This window comes from Azolla caroliniana, unplaced genomic scaffold (assembly GCF_043228905.1).
Source record: "Azolla caroliniana isolate FFs.n. ecotype wild unplaced genomic scaffold, voAzoCaro1.0.p SCAF_22, whole genome shotgun sequence".
Lineage (NCBI taxonomy): Eukaryota > Viridiplantae > Streptophyta > Polypodiopsida > Salviniales > Salviniaceae > Azolla > Azolla caroliniana.
Genome location: NW_028230457.1, coordinates 233,019 through 247,010, shown reverse-complemented (window position 1 = coordinate 247,010; position 13,992 = coordinate 233,019).

Below are 13,992 nucleotides of genomic sequence, written 5' to 3'. Positions count from 1 at the left end.
ACTTGAACCAATAACCCCATGACTCTCAAATCTTACCATTTACTCTATACTAGTAATATACATAAAGTAAAGCGTACTTTATATTACATAAACGATTTGCTTCATGATATAAAAATAAAGTTGTATGTTGAGACTCAAACCCACAACCTCATACACCAAAGTCAACACAACTACCATTAGGCTAGGTCATTTCTCTTTAAGATTATATTTTCATGTTTATTGTTATTGCATATATTGTTTCATACATAAAAGCTCAAATGAGCGAGATGTTTATCATGCATCACATGTAATGCATGAATGCCAAATGGCGATCATGCATCACATGCATGTCTTGTACCCTCCAATGCATCATATGCATGGGGGCACCTATTTAAAGGGTAAAAGAGAAGATCAAAAGGGAAGAAGTATGAGATATCAATCAAATATATATTACATAAGAGATACAATAAAATAGAGAAAGAAAGGAAGAAGTTCAACATAAAGGTGGAGCTCTAGCTTGGCGATCATGGTGGTCAACTCTCAACAAGAGGGAGGTGGTTCGAGCCCTATCTTCATCAAAATATTGAAGTGAAGATTGTTGTGGCCTACTATCAAGAAAGAGAAGAGCGATTATCTTGTGAGACCAAGTTTGAAGGATCAACGACGCTTACAACCACTTTTGTAACTCTTTCATCAAATAATTATAAATCTCTTTTATTCCTTCAAATATCATTCAATATCCTATCTTGTCATATCTTGTTGATCTCTATTTACTCTATCTCTACTCTTTCGTCTCTTCCATCCATAATCCCAGTGATTCCTTCCTCACTTTCACGATATCTTTTGTCTACGCAACGCTACGCTTCTAGGCAAGCCACGCCACAACAACGTAAACACGTGTGCATGTGCTACATGAGCATGATCATGAGGAACCTGAACTATCAACGACATGATACCATGAGAGAAGATATAGAACCTTTCATAGGTATCCCACCTATAATACCCTTTTGAGATGTATCTCTTTTAGGGAATTTAATTCCAAGAATGTCGGTTTGAAATTGGGTTCAAGGACAACTTTGTTCAATGAAACTCTAGTTCGAGGAAACCTTAACTCGTTCGAGAATTATTTCGCATAAGTCCTTCAAGAAATTCCTTCAAGAAAACCCGTCAAGGAATGGGTTTCTTACTGACGCCAAGAATCACCCTTTACACTCTCTTTCCCTCCACTCGACATGATTAAACAAGGATAGCATGGATTAAGACTAATTACTTGTTCTTAATATAACAAACTCTTAGATTGAGAAAAACCCCAATAAATTGTTTACAAAGATATTCCCTTTTCAAAATAGGGTTTACAATAAGTGATTACAAAGAAATAGGAAGTACTAAACCGAAGGTAGAACTCTCAGTTTGGTGGAATCATGAGAAACGGTCATTGTGCCTTTGTGTTGTGTAGGAGATGATCAGTGCGGAACAGAAACAACATTATGTGATGGAGATCAACAAGTTGATGCTCACAGATAAATAGGATGAATAGATTAACGAATAGAAAACAACTAAATAGAGATCAAGATCCAAGACAAAGTGAGAGAGAGACACACACACTCAAAGGCACAAGGATGTAACTGTATTATTCCCAAAGTTACAAAGGAATGACGGCAACCACACACTCAAACTAAGTTACAAGTTCTGTTTATATGTAAATTGAACTAGGGCAACTCCCCTTTGCGATATTTACAAAATTTTCCTAAACCTAGTTTGTCCAAGTGGAATAGTGTGAATACGTCTATTATACCCCGTATTTGACACTCCCCCATAATGGGTGTATACAACAAAAATCTATAATGAAAAATAAACAAAGTACAGATTTATATAAAGGGGTGTTTGGACAAGTTAGCTTGTGGCCAAATCGACAAAGCAAAGGTCGGACTGGCTTTCCCAATAGCCTAAGCCGAGTCGGTTGTGCTGATTTTTGAGAACCGAAAAACCAATTTTGATGGTGTCAAAGCCGATTTTCTAAGACCTTCCTTGTATCCGTCTCAATCGGAGTGATATTTCCTTACAACCATCTAGTGTTGTAGTGATCGGAATCGGTCACTGGGAAGACATTTGGTCATCCCATCTGCTACATTGTCAGCCATAGATATCTTCTCAAGGCCAAGCTTTCCTGAAGTGGCACCGTCTAGAACAAAATGGTACCAAACATCGATGTGCTTTGAGGCATTGTGGTGAACCAGGTTCTTTGATAAGGCGACAACTCCCTAATTGTCATTGTATATCACTACAGCTGAATTGGCGTCGGCTTGCCGAAATGTGCATGCTAGCCGACCAAGCCATAAGGCCTCTTTTGATGCATCGAATGTGGCTACATATTCGGCCTCGGTCGTTGATGTGGCCATGCACTCTTGAAGTTTTGACTTCCACGAAATTGTTGTAGTGCCCATTCGGAAGAAGTAGCCAATTGTTGAATTTGGTTTTCCAAGCATTCGGCAAAGTCCAAGTTGGTGTAGTCAACAATGCTTGAATTCTTGTTCAGACCAAATATCTGAACACATGTTGCACTACATTCTAGTGCGATCGGCTAGGGTTGTGCATAAATCTACTGACAGCTCCTATGACATGAACAATGTCCAGCCGTGTCGGGACCATCGTGTCCATCAGGGAGCCTACTGCCAGTGCATACTGTACCAACTTCATATCTTCCCCTTCCGGACTGGATGTCAAGCAGTCTTGCTGAGACAGCCGAAGGTTTACTAAGAGTGGGGTCGAAAAAGATTTGGATGATTGCATGTTAAAGTGTTCCAAGACATGTTTGATGTAATCGACTTGAGACAGAAAGATTTGTCGTCAATGCCGGAGTCGACTAATCTCCATACCCAAAATGTGTCTTGTTGGACCAAGGTCCTTCATGGCAAACTCCAACCGCAGTTGCTGAATGAGATGGGCGAGCTCTCTGTCATGCCAACCGGAGAGTAGCATGTCGTCCACGTAGAGGATGAGGAAGATGAGAGACCCATCTTGAGTTATTTTAGAGAAAAGGCAATGTTCCTCATCACTCTTGGAGAAGTTGACAGATTGTATGAAATCGTCGAACTTCTTATACCACTGCCTTGGCGCCTGTTTCATGCTGTATAGACTCTTGTTGAGTCAGCAAACTAGACGTTCTAGGTCGAGTTCAACAAAGCATTTCAGTTATTCCATATAAATCTCTTCCTCTAGATCACCACGGAGGAATGTTGTTTTGACATCTATCTAAATTATCTCCAAATCGTCAGTTGCACCTACACTAAGCATGAATCGAAGGGTTGTCATTTTCACCCGTTGAAAAGATTTCATTGAAGTCGATGTCATATTCTTGTTGAAACCCTTTCGCTACTAATCTAGCTTTGAATTTGGGACTGGTCGAATCAAACATCTCTTTCAATCGATAGACCCACTTACAAGGAAGAGCATGATGATGTTTCAGTAATTCGACTAAATCCCATATTTTGTTTTGCCAGATGGAGTTCATCGCCAACTCCATTTCTAGATGCCAGGTGGCCGAATCAGCACATGCCAATGCTTCTTCGTAGGACATCGGCTCGTCGGTGTCTATGAAGAAAATTTCGGGAAAGTATCTCTCAGGAAGCTACGACGGTCTCTCTAACCTTCATGGTAGGACTGGGCTAGCCAAATCAAGTAAGTTAGTCAAACGGTTCGGAGCCAAAACATTCGAATGTGCTGAGTTTGGATGTTCCAAATCGATGTTGGAGGTTTCGGCTTCTTGTGAGGCTGACCTCGTGTTTTGGGTTGATCCGTCAAGAAGAGCTGGCACATCGGAAAAGACAACTATTCGGACTTCAATTGGCCTTTCGGCCATCTTATGCATGTCCGACTCGTTGAAGACTACATTCAAACTTCGAACGATCTGTCTATTCTCTAGGTCTTAGAGTTTGTAGCTAAATTCCTTGTGTGGTCCATAACCAAGGAAAATGCCTTCCTTGGACCTCGGCTCTAGTTTTCGGCGATCATCTTCCAGCACGAGAGTGTATGCCTCGCAGTCGAAAATTCCCAACTTATCATAATTTGGCTTCTTGCCGGTCCATAACTACCGAGGAATTTGAAGTCTTAGAGGCCTACGCAACGGTATATTGATTGTGTGTATTGTCGTAAGTAGAGCCCCTGCCCAGAAGCCATATCCGCTACTCTGAAGTGTTGAAGCATAGCGATAATTCTTTCCTGAATTGTCCGATTCATTCATTTGGCAATTCCACTCTGCTCCAGACAATGGGGTGTCGTATATTCACATCGGATGTCGCACTGCCGGCAAAATCTGACGAATTCCTCACTCTTGAACTCTCCTCCATTGTCAAACTGCAAGCATTTTAGCTTTCGATCGGACTAGTTCTCCACCATGGTCAGCCATTCTTAGAAGATCGTCAACACCTGATCATTGGTTCTAGCCAGACATGCCCACAGTTTCCGAGTCAAATCATCAGTGAAGCTGATGAAGTACGAGGTGCCATCGAGAGATTGATATGCCATTGGGCGACGAACGTCCGAATGGACCAAATCGAGTGGATTTGATTCTCTTAGTGATGATGTCTGGTGTGAGGTTGCGGCTTTCTTGCCATATTAGCAATGCTCACAGAATTGGTGATCGGCAAAGGAGAGTTTGGGGATGTAGCCAGCTCTTGATAAGTGAGTGATGCTAGCCTTGCTAAGGTGTCTGAGTCGGCCATGCCATAACAATGATACGGAGATGTCTACCAGAAACAAGTCACCATCTCTAAGTGTGATGTATAACGGGTACAATGAATGTACCTTCAAACCTCGAGCAAGTAGGAGGTTCTCCCTGTGGAGTGACCATCCTCTTGAAGAGAAGTTAGCACGACTGCCTTCTTCTTCGAGCTGTTCTACTGAGATTAGCAATCTAGAGAGCTCATGTACATGTTGGATGTTGTGTAGTACAAGGGTAGAGCTGCCCGGAAGGGTCAGCTCTACCATGCTGATTCCAATTATTGCACAATGTTGCGAATTGTTGACTCAGACTGAGTCGGAATGCTGAGCCGAGTATTGCCGGAATTGTGATCTATGAGGGGTCACATGGTAGGATGCATCCGAGTTTAGGAGCCAAGTTCTTGACTCTCCAATCGCTAACAGAACTTTTGATTCGATTGGATTTTCTATGAGCAAGATGTATGGGTCGTCTATCAATACTTCAGCTGATGAGCGAACGTAGTTGACCTCCTTCTGTCGGCCACCCTTATGATCAGTGCTCGGAGCTTTATCTTTTTTTTCCTTGAGGATTAAGAAATCTTCCTTGATGTGTCCAGGTTTCTTGCATTAATTGCAAATTCTAAAGTCCCAGGACTTGCTCCGGCTTCGCGAATTATTCAGTTGCCTAGAAGAACTTCTTCCTCGGCTATTCGGTCGATCGGTCAAACTCTATACTACAAAAATGTCCTTGGGCGAATCATGAACGACTGATCTTCTCCAAGAATCTTCTGCGAGAATTGATCTCTTAGCTTCAGAGTGGTTTAGGGTTGTTCTAGACATGTTGCACACGGTGACGTATGTCTCCCAAGAAGGGGGTAGGCTGCTCATCAAGACAAGAGCTTTCAATTTGTCTTCAATTGTCATCCCCTGAGCCTATAGTTGAGAGTTTATGCTTTCATTTTCATTGATGTGTGCCTAGACCAAATCAGATTCTTTCATCTGAAGGTTGTAGAGTCATCGAATTAAATATATCTTTGTTGCGGTGACCTTCTTCTTGAGACTCATCTTAGATGAGTCGGATGTTGACGCCATCTTAACTTGTGTCAGTTGGGAGGCTTTGTCTGGAGTTGGTTACGAATGGTAGGTAGGTGCAACCGGCTAGCTCACCTAGATTTGTTCTAGCCAAATTTGGACACAGGCTGAATCAGCTACTGAATTGATTGCCAATTCCGAATAGGGCACGAATTATGCTGATCACAATGTTGAACACAAGTTGAGCACAATTTTCGATTGACTATGATGAATGGAGGGATAGAGCTAACTAGTTTTCCAAATTTCGTCACCCAATGTAATGGGGTTAAGGATATTTTGCCGCAATTGTATCTTGTAGTAAGCCTCTTGGAATTAACGTGAATCCATGTAATTTTCTTGTAATAAGTGATGTTTAACTTGGATAAGATTTTTAATAGAACTCTTGTGATTTGTGACCATCATGATTCTTCCATGTTCAAGAATCGGATCAATGACGTTGATCTACATGTTAAGTTGTGCAAGTTTGGAAGAGGTTGTTGGCCGGTCAGAGAAGGCAAATGGGAAAGCAAGGTCGGATCGGATAAATATAGAAATAGTAATAGAATTATTAGGAGGGACGGATCCGGTAGTTGTAACCGATCCGGATCCGAACCGAGTCGGTTTCGGTTAACGGTTGCTTACCGAGCACCGATTGTAATCTGGCCGGATGCCTATAAAAGGATCCGATGTTTTGTAATGAAAGCGCGAAGAATTAATATAGTTTTGCTTATGCTGATTAATCTTGTCTTCGTCTGTACTTAAGTGTAATTATCATACGCGTGTATTAACATCCTATCCCTACCACCCCTTTGGAGAAGTGTCGGATAGACACCTGTGTTGTGGCTAGTCCAGCCATACTTACAACACTATTTTGGCGACCACGATTCCTGCAGAGTGCAGAGGACAACCGGGGGATGGATGTCTAGACAAAATAACGACCACATCACCGAAAGAGGGAGACGCCACGCCGAACGGCAGCGACGACGGGAAGCCCTGCAGCAAGCCGTCGACGAGATCCGGAGCGATCGGTCATTCTCAACAACGCTTCGGCAAATCGCAGAAAACGCACTGCAGTTCCAGGTTCTACAAGCTTCCGACGAAGGCAGTAGCATAACCAGCCTCCAAGAAGCGGAGACACTACTACAGACTCTCGCTGGCGGCGACGGGGACGCAGCGGCATTTGCAACATTAGAGGCGGATTCGGATAGCGGGGAAAGCGTGGGATCCCGCTATAAAAGCAGCCACGGGAACAACCCCTTTGAGTCGGATCACTCAGCAACATCGGAGCCAGAGGAGGAACTAACTCTGGAGTTCGGTGACCGGCAATCGCCGAGGAGGGAGGAGCGGTTATCAACACCACCCGCGGAGGAACCGCAGGAGCGGTTATCAACACCACCCGCGGAGGAACCGCAGGAGCGGATACCAACACCACCCGCGGAGGAACCGCAGGAGCGGATACCAACACCACCTGCGGAGGAACCGCAGGAGCGGAGACCGACATCGGAGGAACCAGCGCAGGAGAATCAGTGGGACGACACGATGCCGTATCCGTACCCAAAGTATCGGGATGAGCCCGACGGAGAGGCACATGTGTATGCATTCCTACGAACATGGGAAGCCAACCACGTGTCCCAGAGACTGACGGAGGCCGAGGCCGACCGATCCAAAGTCGCCGAATTCGGCATGACATTAGAAGGACCGGCGGCCCGGTGGCACGACAAGCACTTACCAGGCAGCTTCGCCACGTTCGAGGCATTGAAAACCCAGTTTTTACGCTTGTTTCATAGACGAGTGGAACAAAGGGAATTGGTCGGACAATTCTACACCACTCGGCAGGGAGAAAACGAGACGGTCCCACAATTTATCATTCGTTTCCAGACCTTGCACAGTCAATTAGCAAGAGCACCACCCGAAGAGGAGGCCAAGGCAGTCTTTTTGGCTGCGTTAAAAGACCCACTTCGAGCGATGTGTGGAATCATCGATTTCAGCACCAGCACAATGGACCAAGTCATTGATCGGGTCCTAGAAATGGACAACACGAGCCCCTTCTTGCCGATGGGGGCGTTACACCAGGCGCTTCCGAAGGAGGAGGACCTCCGGTTCCGACAAGCCCTACAATGCACAACATGCCTAAATTCGGGGCACTCGACCGTCGACTGCACCCTGCGTGCACAGTGCATGATATGCAATTCTCGCGCCCACACAACGAACCAATGCGAGTATAACCTGTTAACTCGACAAGCGGCACCGGTCCGACACATAGAACCGCGCAATCGGGACCCGGAAGAGGATCGATTCCGGAGGGACCACCGCTACCGACGAGAACGCGGCGACAGATACCCCGATAGAAGACGCGACAGCTATGACCGAGAGGAGAACCGAAGGGATAGCTACCCACGGGACCGGTACGACCGAGAGGAGAACCGAAGGGATAGCTACCCCCGGGACCGGTATGACCGAGACGAATCCCCGGAATACGAGCGACGCAGAGAAGAAAGGCGGCCAGGGAACCGGAATTTCCGACGGAACCAAAGGCGTGGATTCTTCCGTAGAGAGGAGCGTCGGGAGGCAACAAGGAATGACAAACCAGTAGCGGCACCGGAGAACCGAAAAACCGAGGACAACCGCCGGGGAATGCCCCAACCCCAAACATGGGAAAAAGGAGAATCCAGCAACACGCACAGGGTGTACTGTTACTACTGCCGAAAAGAAGGGCATTACAGTAATCAATGCCCAACCAAAACAGCCGACAAGCAGCCAGCAGTCAACATGGTGACAGCCGAAGTACAGCAGGTTACCACGCGGTCGAAGGGGAAGGCTGCCGAATGGGAAGCCCAGGAAGCAATCAGAAAACAAGCGGCACAATGGATCAAAGTAGCCAACGAACAAGGTGCGGCGGAAGTAAGAAACCAAAATATGCCAAGGGAGGAGGCAATCGTACAGCCAGGAGAAAACCCAACATGGCAAGCACTACAAGATTGTCAGATCGTGCTGCCGTTGGCACGGTTACTACAGTTGGTGCCGCGGTTCACAGCAGACTTACAAGCCGCCGTGAGCAAACCGACGCCGACGCCAGCACCGGCATTTTTCTCCAACCCGGAGGAAGGCCCAGCGGTGGTTGATACCAGTAGCCCAGCAATCACGACAATCGTCAAAGGAAAGGAGATTCCAGGAACAATTATTGACGGAGGCTCCGGGGTGAACGTCATTAGTCGACAGACATGCGACGACCTAGGCATCCAGGAGTGGGAACCATGCCCCTTCTGGTTACGCATGGCGGATACAAGCTCAGTCCGACCAACTGGTCTTATCCGGGACTTGGAGGTAACAATAGGAGGCCACGTATTCCGAATATCGGCCGTGGTACTAGAGCTGAATGTACAAGGCGCATATCCCCTACTGTTAGGACGACCATGGCTGCGAACGGCGCATATCAAGCAAAACTGGCAAAAGAATATGATCACGTTCCGACGAGGGAAAACAAAGGTACGGGTAGCCACGCAACCACGGGTGCTCACTAGCAAGGAGGCAACCCCTTTATATGCCGAAAGCATCAACATGTTGGAGGGCTTACCGGATGAGGAAGTTGATCGGTACCTCGAGGAACACCCACAGATCGTCCCACTTTTTGAGGTGGATATCACGGCAGCGGTAGAGCCGTACATCACAATGCCGGACGAGCCGGACAAAGTGGCGATCCGGGAACTACGCCAAGCACAGGAAGCCCTAGAAAGAGAAATGACGATATCCCAAAGGGTGAAAGCATCTCAGCTGGAAGAGGTGGACCTCGGCACAACAGAACAACCCCGACCGGTAAAAGTCGCGAAGGAATTGCCGAAGGAGGAAAAACAGGCAATGGTAGCACTGTTAACGGAATTCAAGGACGTGTTCGCATGGTCATACGAAGACATGCGAGGGTTGGACCCCAAACTCTACCAGCACCAAATTCATCTAAGTACTGACGCGAAACCCATCGCTCAACGTCGGTACCGGATGAATCCAAACTATGCGGCAAAGGTGAAGGAGGAAATAGACAAGCTTCTCCGGGTCGGATTTATCCGACCAGTCAAGCAGGCAACCTGGCTAAGCCCGATAGTGGTGGTCCCGAAAAAGAACGGCAAAATCCGGGTATGTGTGGACTACAGGAAACTAAATGCCGCGACAGTGACCGACGCTTTTCCACTACCATTCACGGACGGAGTGCTAGATGCGGTGGCCGGCCACGAAGTTTACAGCTTCCTGGACGGATTCAGCGGCTACAACCAAATCCGAATGAACCCGGCCGACCAAGAAAAAACAGCGTTCGTGACGGAATGGGGAGTGTTCGTCGCGGTCGTGATGATGTTCGGATTAAAGACAGCCCCTGCAACATTTCAAAGGATAATTATGGAAATCTTCGGTGATTTTATTCCCGGTTTTATGCAGGTCTTCCTAGACGATTTCGTCGTCTACAGCCGACACGGAGAGCATCTCGATCACCTACGACTATGCTTAGAAAAGTGCCGCGAGTACCGATTAAGTCTGAACCCGGCTAAGTGCGTCTTTGGAGTCGCAAGCGGCAATTTGTTAGGCCACGTGGTGAGTCGAGAAGGAATCGCGGTAGATCCGGATAAGGTAAAAGCAATTCTCGACGCACCGGCACCGAATAGCGCAAAAGCTTTAAGCCGATTCCTTGGTCAAATAAGGTGGCATAGTCGGATGATACGGCACCTTGCCGACTTTGCGACACCATTGCACGCTGCTGTACATAGAGTACCTTTCCAATGGACAGAAACGGAGGAGAAAGCCTACCAAGCGTTGAAGGTAATGCTGTCACAAGCTCCGGTGGTGCAGCCGCCGGACTGGAGTAAAAGCTTCCACGTCTTCGTCGACGCGTCGGACGTAGCAATCGGCAGCGTTTTGATGCAACTCACGGAACCGAAATGGTATCGGCCGGTGTACTACGCAAGCAGGAAACTCTCGAAAGCCGAACGAAACTACTCTACAACGGAACGAGAGGCATTAGGAATGGTGTACAGCGTCACAAAGTACAGGCACTATCTGCTCGGACGAAAGTTCTCCTTCCACGTTGACCACTCGGCACTACTCTACCTGGTGTCAAAGGCAGCCCTGACAGGAAAACTCGCACGGTGGACGCTGCTATTACAGAAATTCGAATTCGACATTTTCCACCGACCCGGGGTGCAGCATGCGGTAGCAGACTACCTGAGCAGACTAGAATCCGGAGAATCAGGGGACGGCGTACAGGACGAATTTCCCGACGCCGAGCTGTTTAAGGTCACGACGGCACCAGCAACGGAGACCACAGTGGCGGACGAAGACAAATGGTTAACCGAGCACAGAACGTGGGGGGCCGATGTACAGGATTTAAAACGCGCGTCAATTAAGGAGTCATAATGACACACGCGGCAAAGAAACGCAAGCATGACACGCGGCAGGAAAGGACAGACTTACTATTCATGACACAGCATGCGCAGGCGCCAAAAATAGGCAGAACACGTGCAGCCGTCAAAAATTAAAAAGTGACATGCTAATTATGGCAGAACACGTGCAGCCGTCAAAAATTAAAGAGTGACATGCTAATTATGGCAGGGGACGCGCGAAAAACAGGAAAAGGCGGCTCGAGGGAAACGCCACTATATAAAGGAAGAACCGGGGAAGGCTTCACTTTTTACGAATTTTCCCACAAGCAAACGCAGGCTCAAGACAGCAAGATCCGACGCGCAGAACACCTACACCCCAACCTCAGACCACAGGCAGCAGCAGACGAAGAAGAAGCGATGGCACTGTCCGACGGAGCGCGACAATGGCTGACAGAGAACGGATTAGGAGGGCTGCTGCGGGTCGCTGACGCTCCACCACACAAGGAACCAGAGCAGGCGGCAACAGCGGTGGACTTAGCAGAGGTCACTGAAGGAGCGGTACAAGCGCTCACAGGGATTTCGGAGGGAGGACTTCAGACAATAGAGCTACCCTCGAGCCAAATATTCTTCGAGTATTTCGGCGAATACTCCCTTAGCAGCAAGGCGTATCGCACACAGGGCGGCGAGAACATGCTGTTCGGAGAGGTGGCCCGCGCCCTGATGGAGTACGGGTTCGTGAACCCTCGTCCGGCAGCCATAGCCAAATACCGAGCAGCGATCGTCATTGCGACATTCGAAGGCCTGCAGGTGGACTGGCTCCACTTCAGCACCGAAGGACTGAAAGAGGCGATAAAGCACTTGGTGGAAGGGAAGAAGCCATGGGCCGGAATATCCCAATGGTTAACAGTGTTGGTCCCACCGGTGTCCCCCATCAAGCACAAGCAAAGAAGTCGGCAGGAGACTACCCCGAAGCAAACCATGAAGCGCCGACGAATCCTAGAGAAACACACTCCAGGATGGACACAGGAAGAAGAAGTGCCGCGGGAAGAAGGATCATCCCGACAGCCGCGGAAAGAAGGCTCATCTCGACAACCGCGGGAAGAAGACTCATCCCGACAGCAAAGGGAGGAAGGCCCATCACGGCAGCCACAGAAACAGCAACAGCAACCGACAATGAAGAAGAAAAAGGCGGAAAAAGGCAAGGAGAAGGTGGCAAAGAAGACCGGCAAAAGGCAAACCGACACCGAACCAGTAACGCTCGAATCGGAACCGGTACCAGTAAAGCAACCAATAATGGCACCGACGGAGGACGCTGAAACAGAGGAAGACTCATCCGAACCGATGTTAATACTACCACCCAGGCAAGGAAAGGAGAAACGAGCGACAAGACCGACCCCAACAGCGGACGGAACTCAGCAAAGGGCAAAAGAACCGCCTCCAGTAACCGGAACAGAAGCGACACAGGATGAAGGTCCGTCTGCACCAAAGACGGCAGAACCGGAACCGACGGCGGCGGAGTTCGAGGAACAAAGAAAGGAACAAGCGCCGGAACAAGAGAAGAGGCCGGAGAAACAGCCGGAGCTAGGCACGCCTGCTGACACCAACGAAGGCAGAACCAAGGCAGAATGGGTAAGGTGGTTGTCAGGGCAGTTGTCGGGAGTAGCAGACCAGATGGAGAAAGAGGAGGAGCAAAGAGAAGAAGTGACTAGGACGATGACTAAGGATATGGTCATGCTCCGGGCACAATTACATGAGCTGCAAGAAGAGCTAGCACAGGCAAAAGAAGGCAGCCGACAAGCACAAGATGGCACCGAGCCGGTCGGGACATCAGAAAAGCAAGCCGAACCAGAAACGGAGAGGGCCTTGCAAACCGGCCCTGAGACCGAGAAGTTAATAGCAACTTTGAAAGAAGAATTACAGGCTCAGGAGGCATTGAGAGATAACGAAAGAGAGCAGCGGAAGTTGGCAGAAGACGACAGACGGCGAATGGAGGAAGGCCTTCGCCGAAGCAAAGCCACCAATGACCGACTACAAGAAGAAAACGGGACACTGCAAAAAGAAAAAGATAGGCTGCGCCGACGAATGGAGCAGGAAATTGAGCGGTTGCGAGAGGAACTCCGACAACAAAAGGACCGGGATGATCAGTTGCGAGCTCAGGCGAACCGACGCCTAAAACAGAAGACGGAGGAATTCGACCGACTATGTAAGGATTATAAACAGGCCACGTCGGACATCAAGAATCAGGCAGCAACGTACGACCGACAGTTAGAAAAGCTGAAAGAGCAGCTCAAGGAAAACCGCTTGGAATTGTCCAAAGCAAGGGAGGAAGTATCGGTGGAGAAGACCTTGACGTCGGAACAAAGAAAGGAGATGGAAGTACTTCGGTAGAAAGTAGGGGAGCTGACAAAGAGCAGGAATGAGGAGAAAGTGAAGTTGACTTTCGAAATCAACAAATGGCGGAGTACCTGTGACAAGCAGAAAGTCGACTCTGAAGCTCAAGCTCAGTTAATGGCCGACATCATCCAACGGATAAGGAAGGAAAAACAAGCAGCTTCGGAACAGGCTAAAGCAGGGGTTGACCGAATTAAGTTCATCATGTCAAGCTGGAGTACCCGAGCTCAGTCCAGCATAAATGAAAGCACGGAGAAACTCTGGAAGGAATGGGCACAACAGGCAGCTGAACTGCAGATACTCCGAGCGGATGCAGAAAATCGGAAGAAAAACGGAGATGGGTTCTATAAAATGGACGAAGAAAGTATCGTCAACATCCGGGAAGAATTGTCGGAGGATTTCTATGCCCTAGCAGAAGAGCATCTCAAGGAAATCCGAGGGTTAGTAGAGAGGTTGGATGACGGGCAGCTCGAAACCCAACTGGAATTGG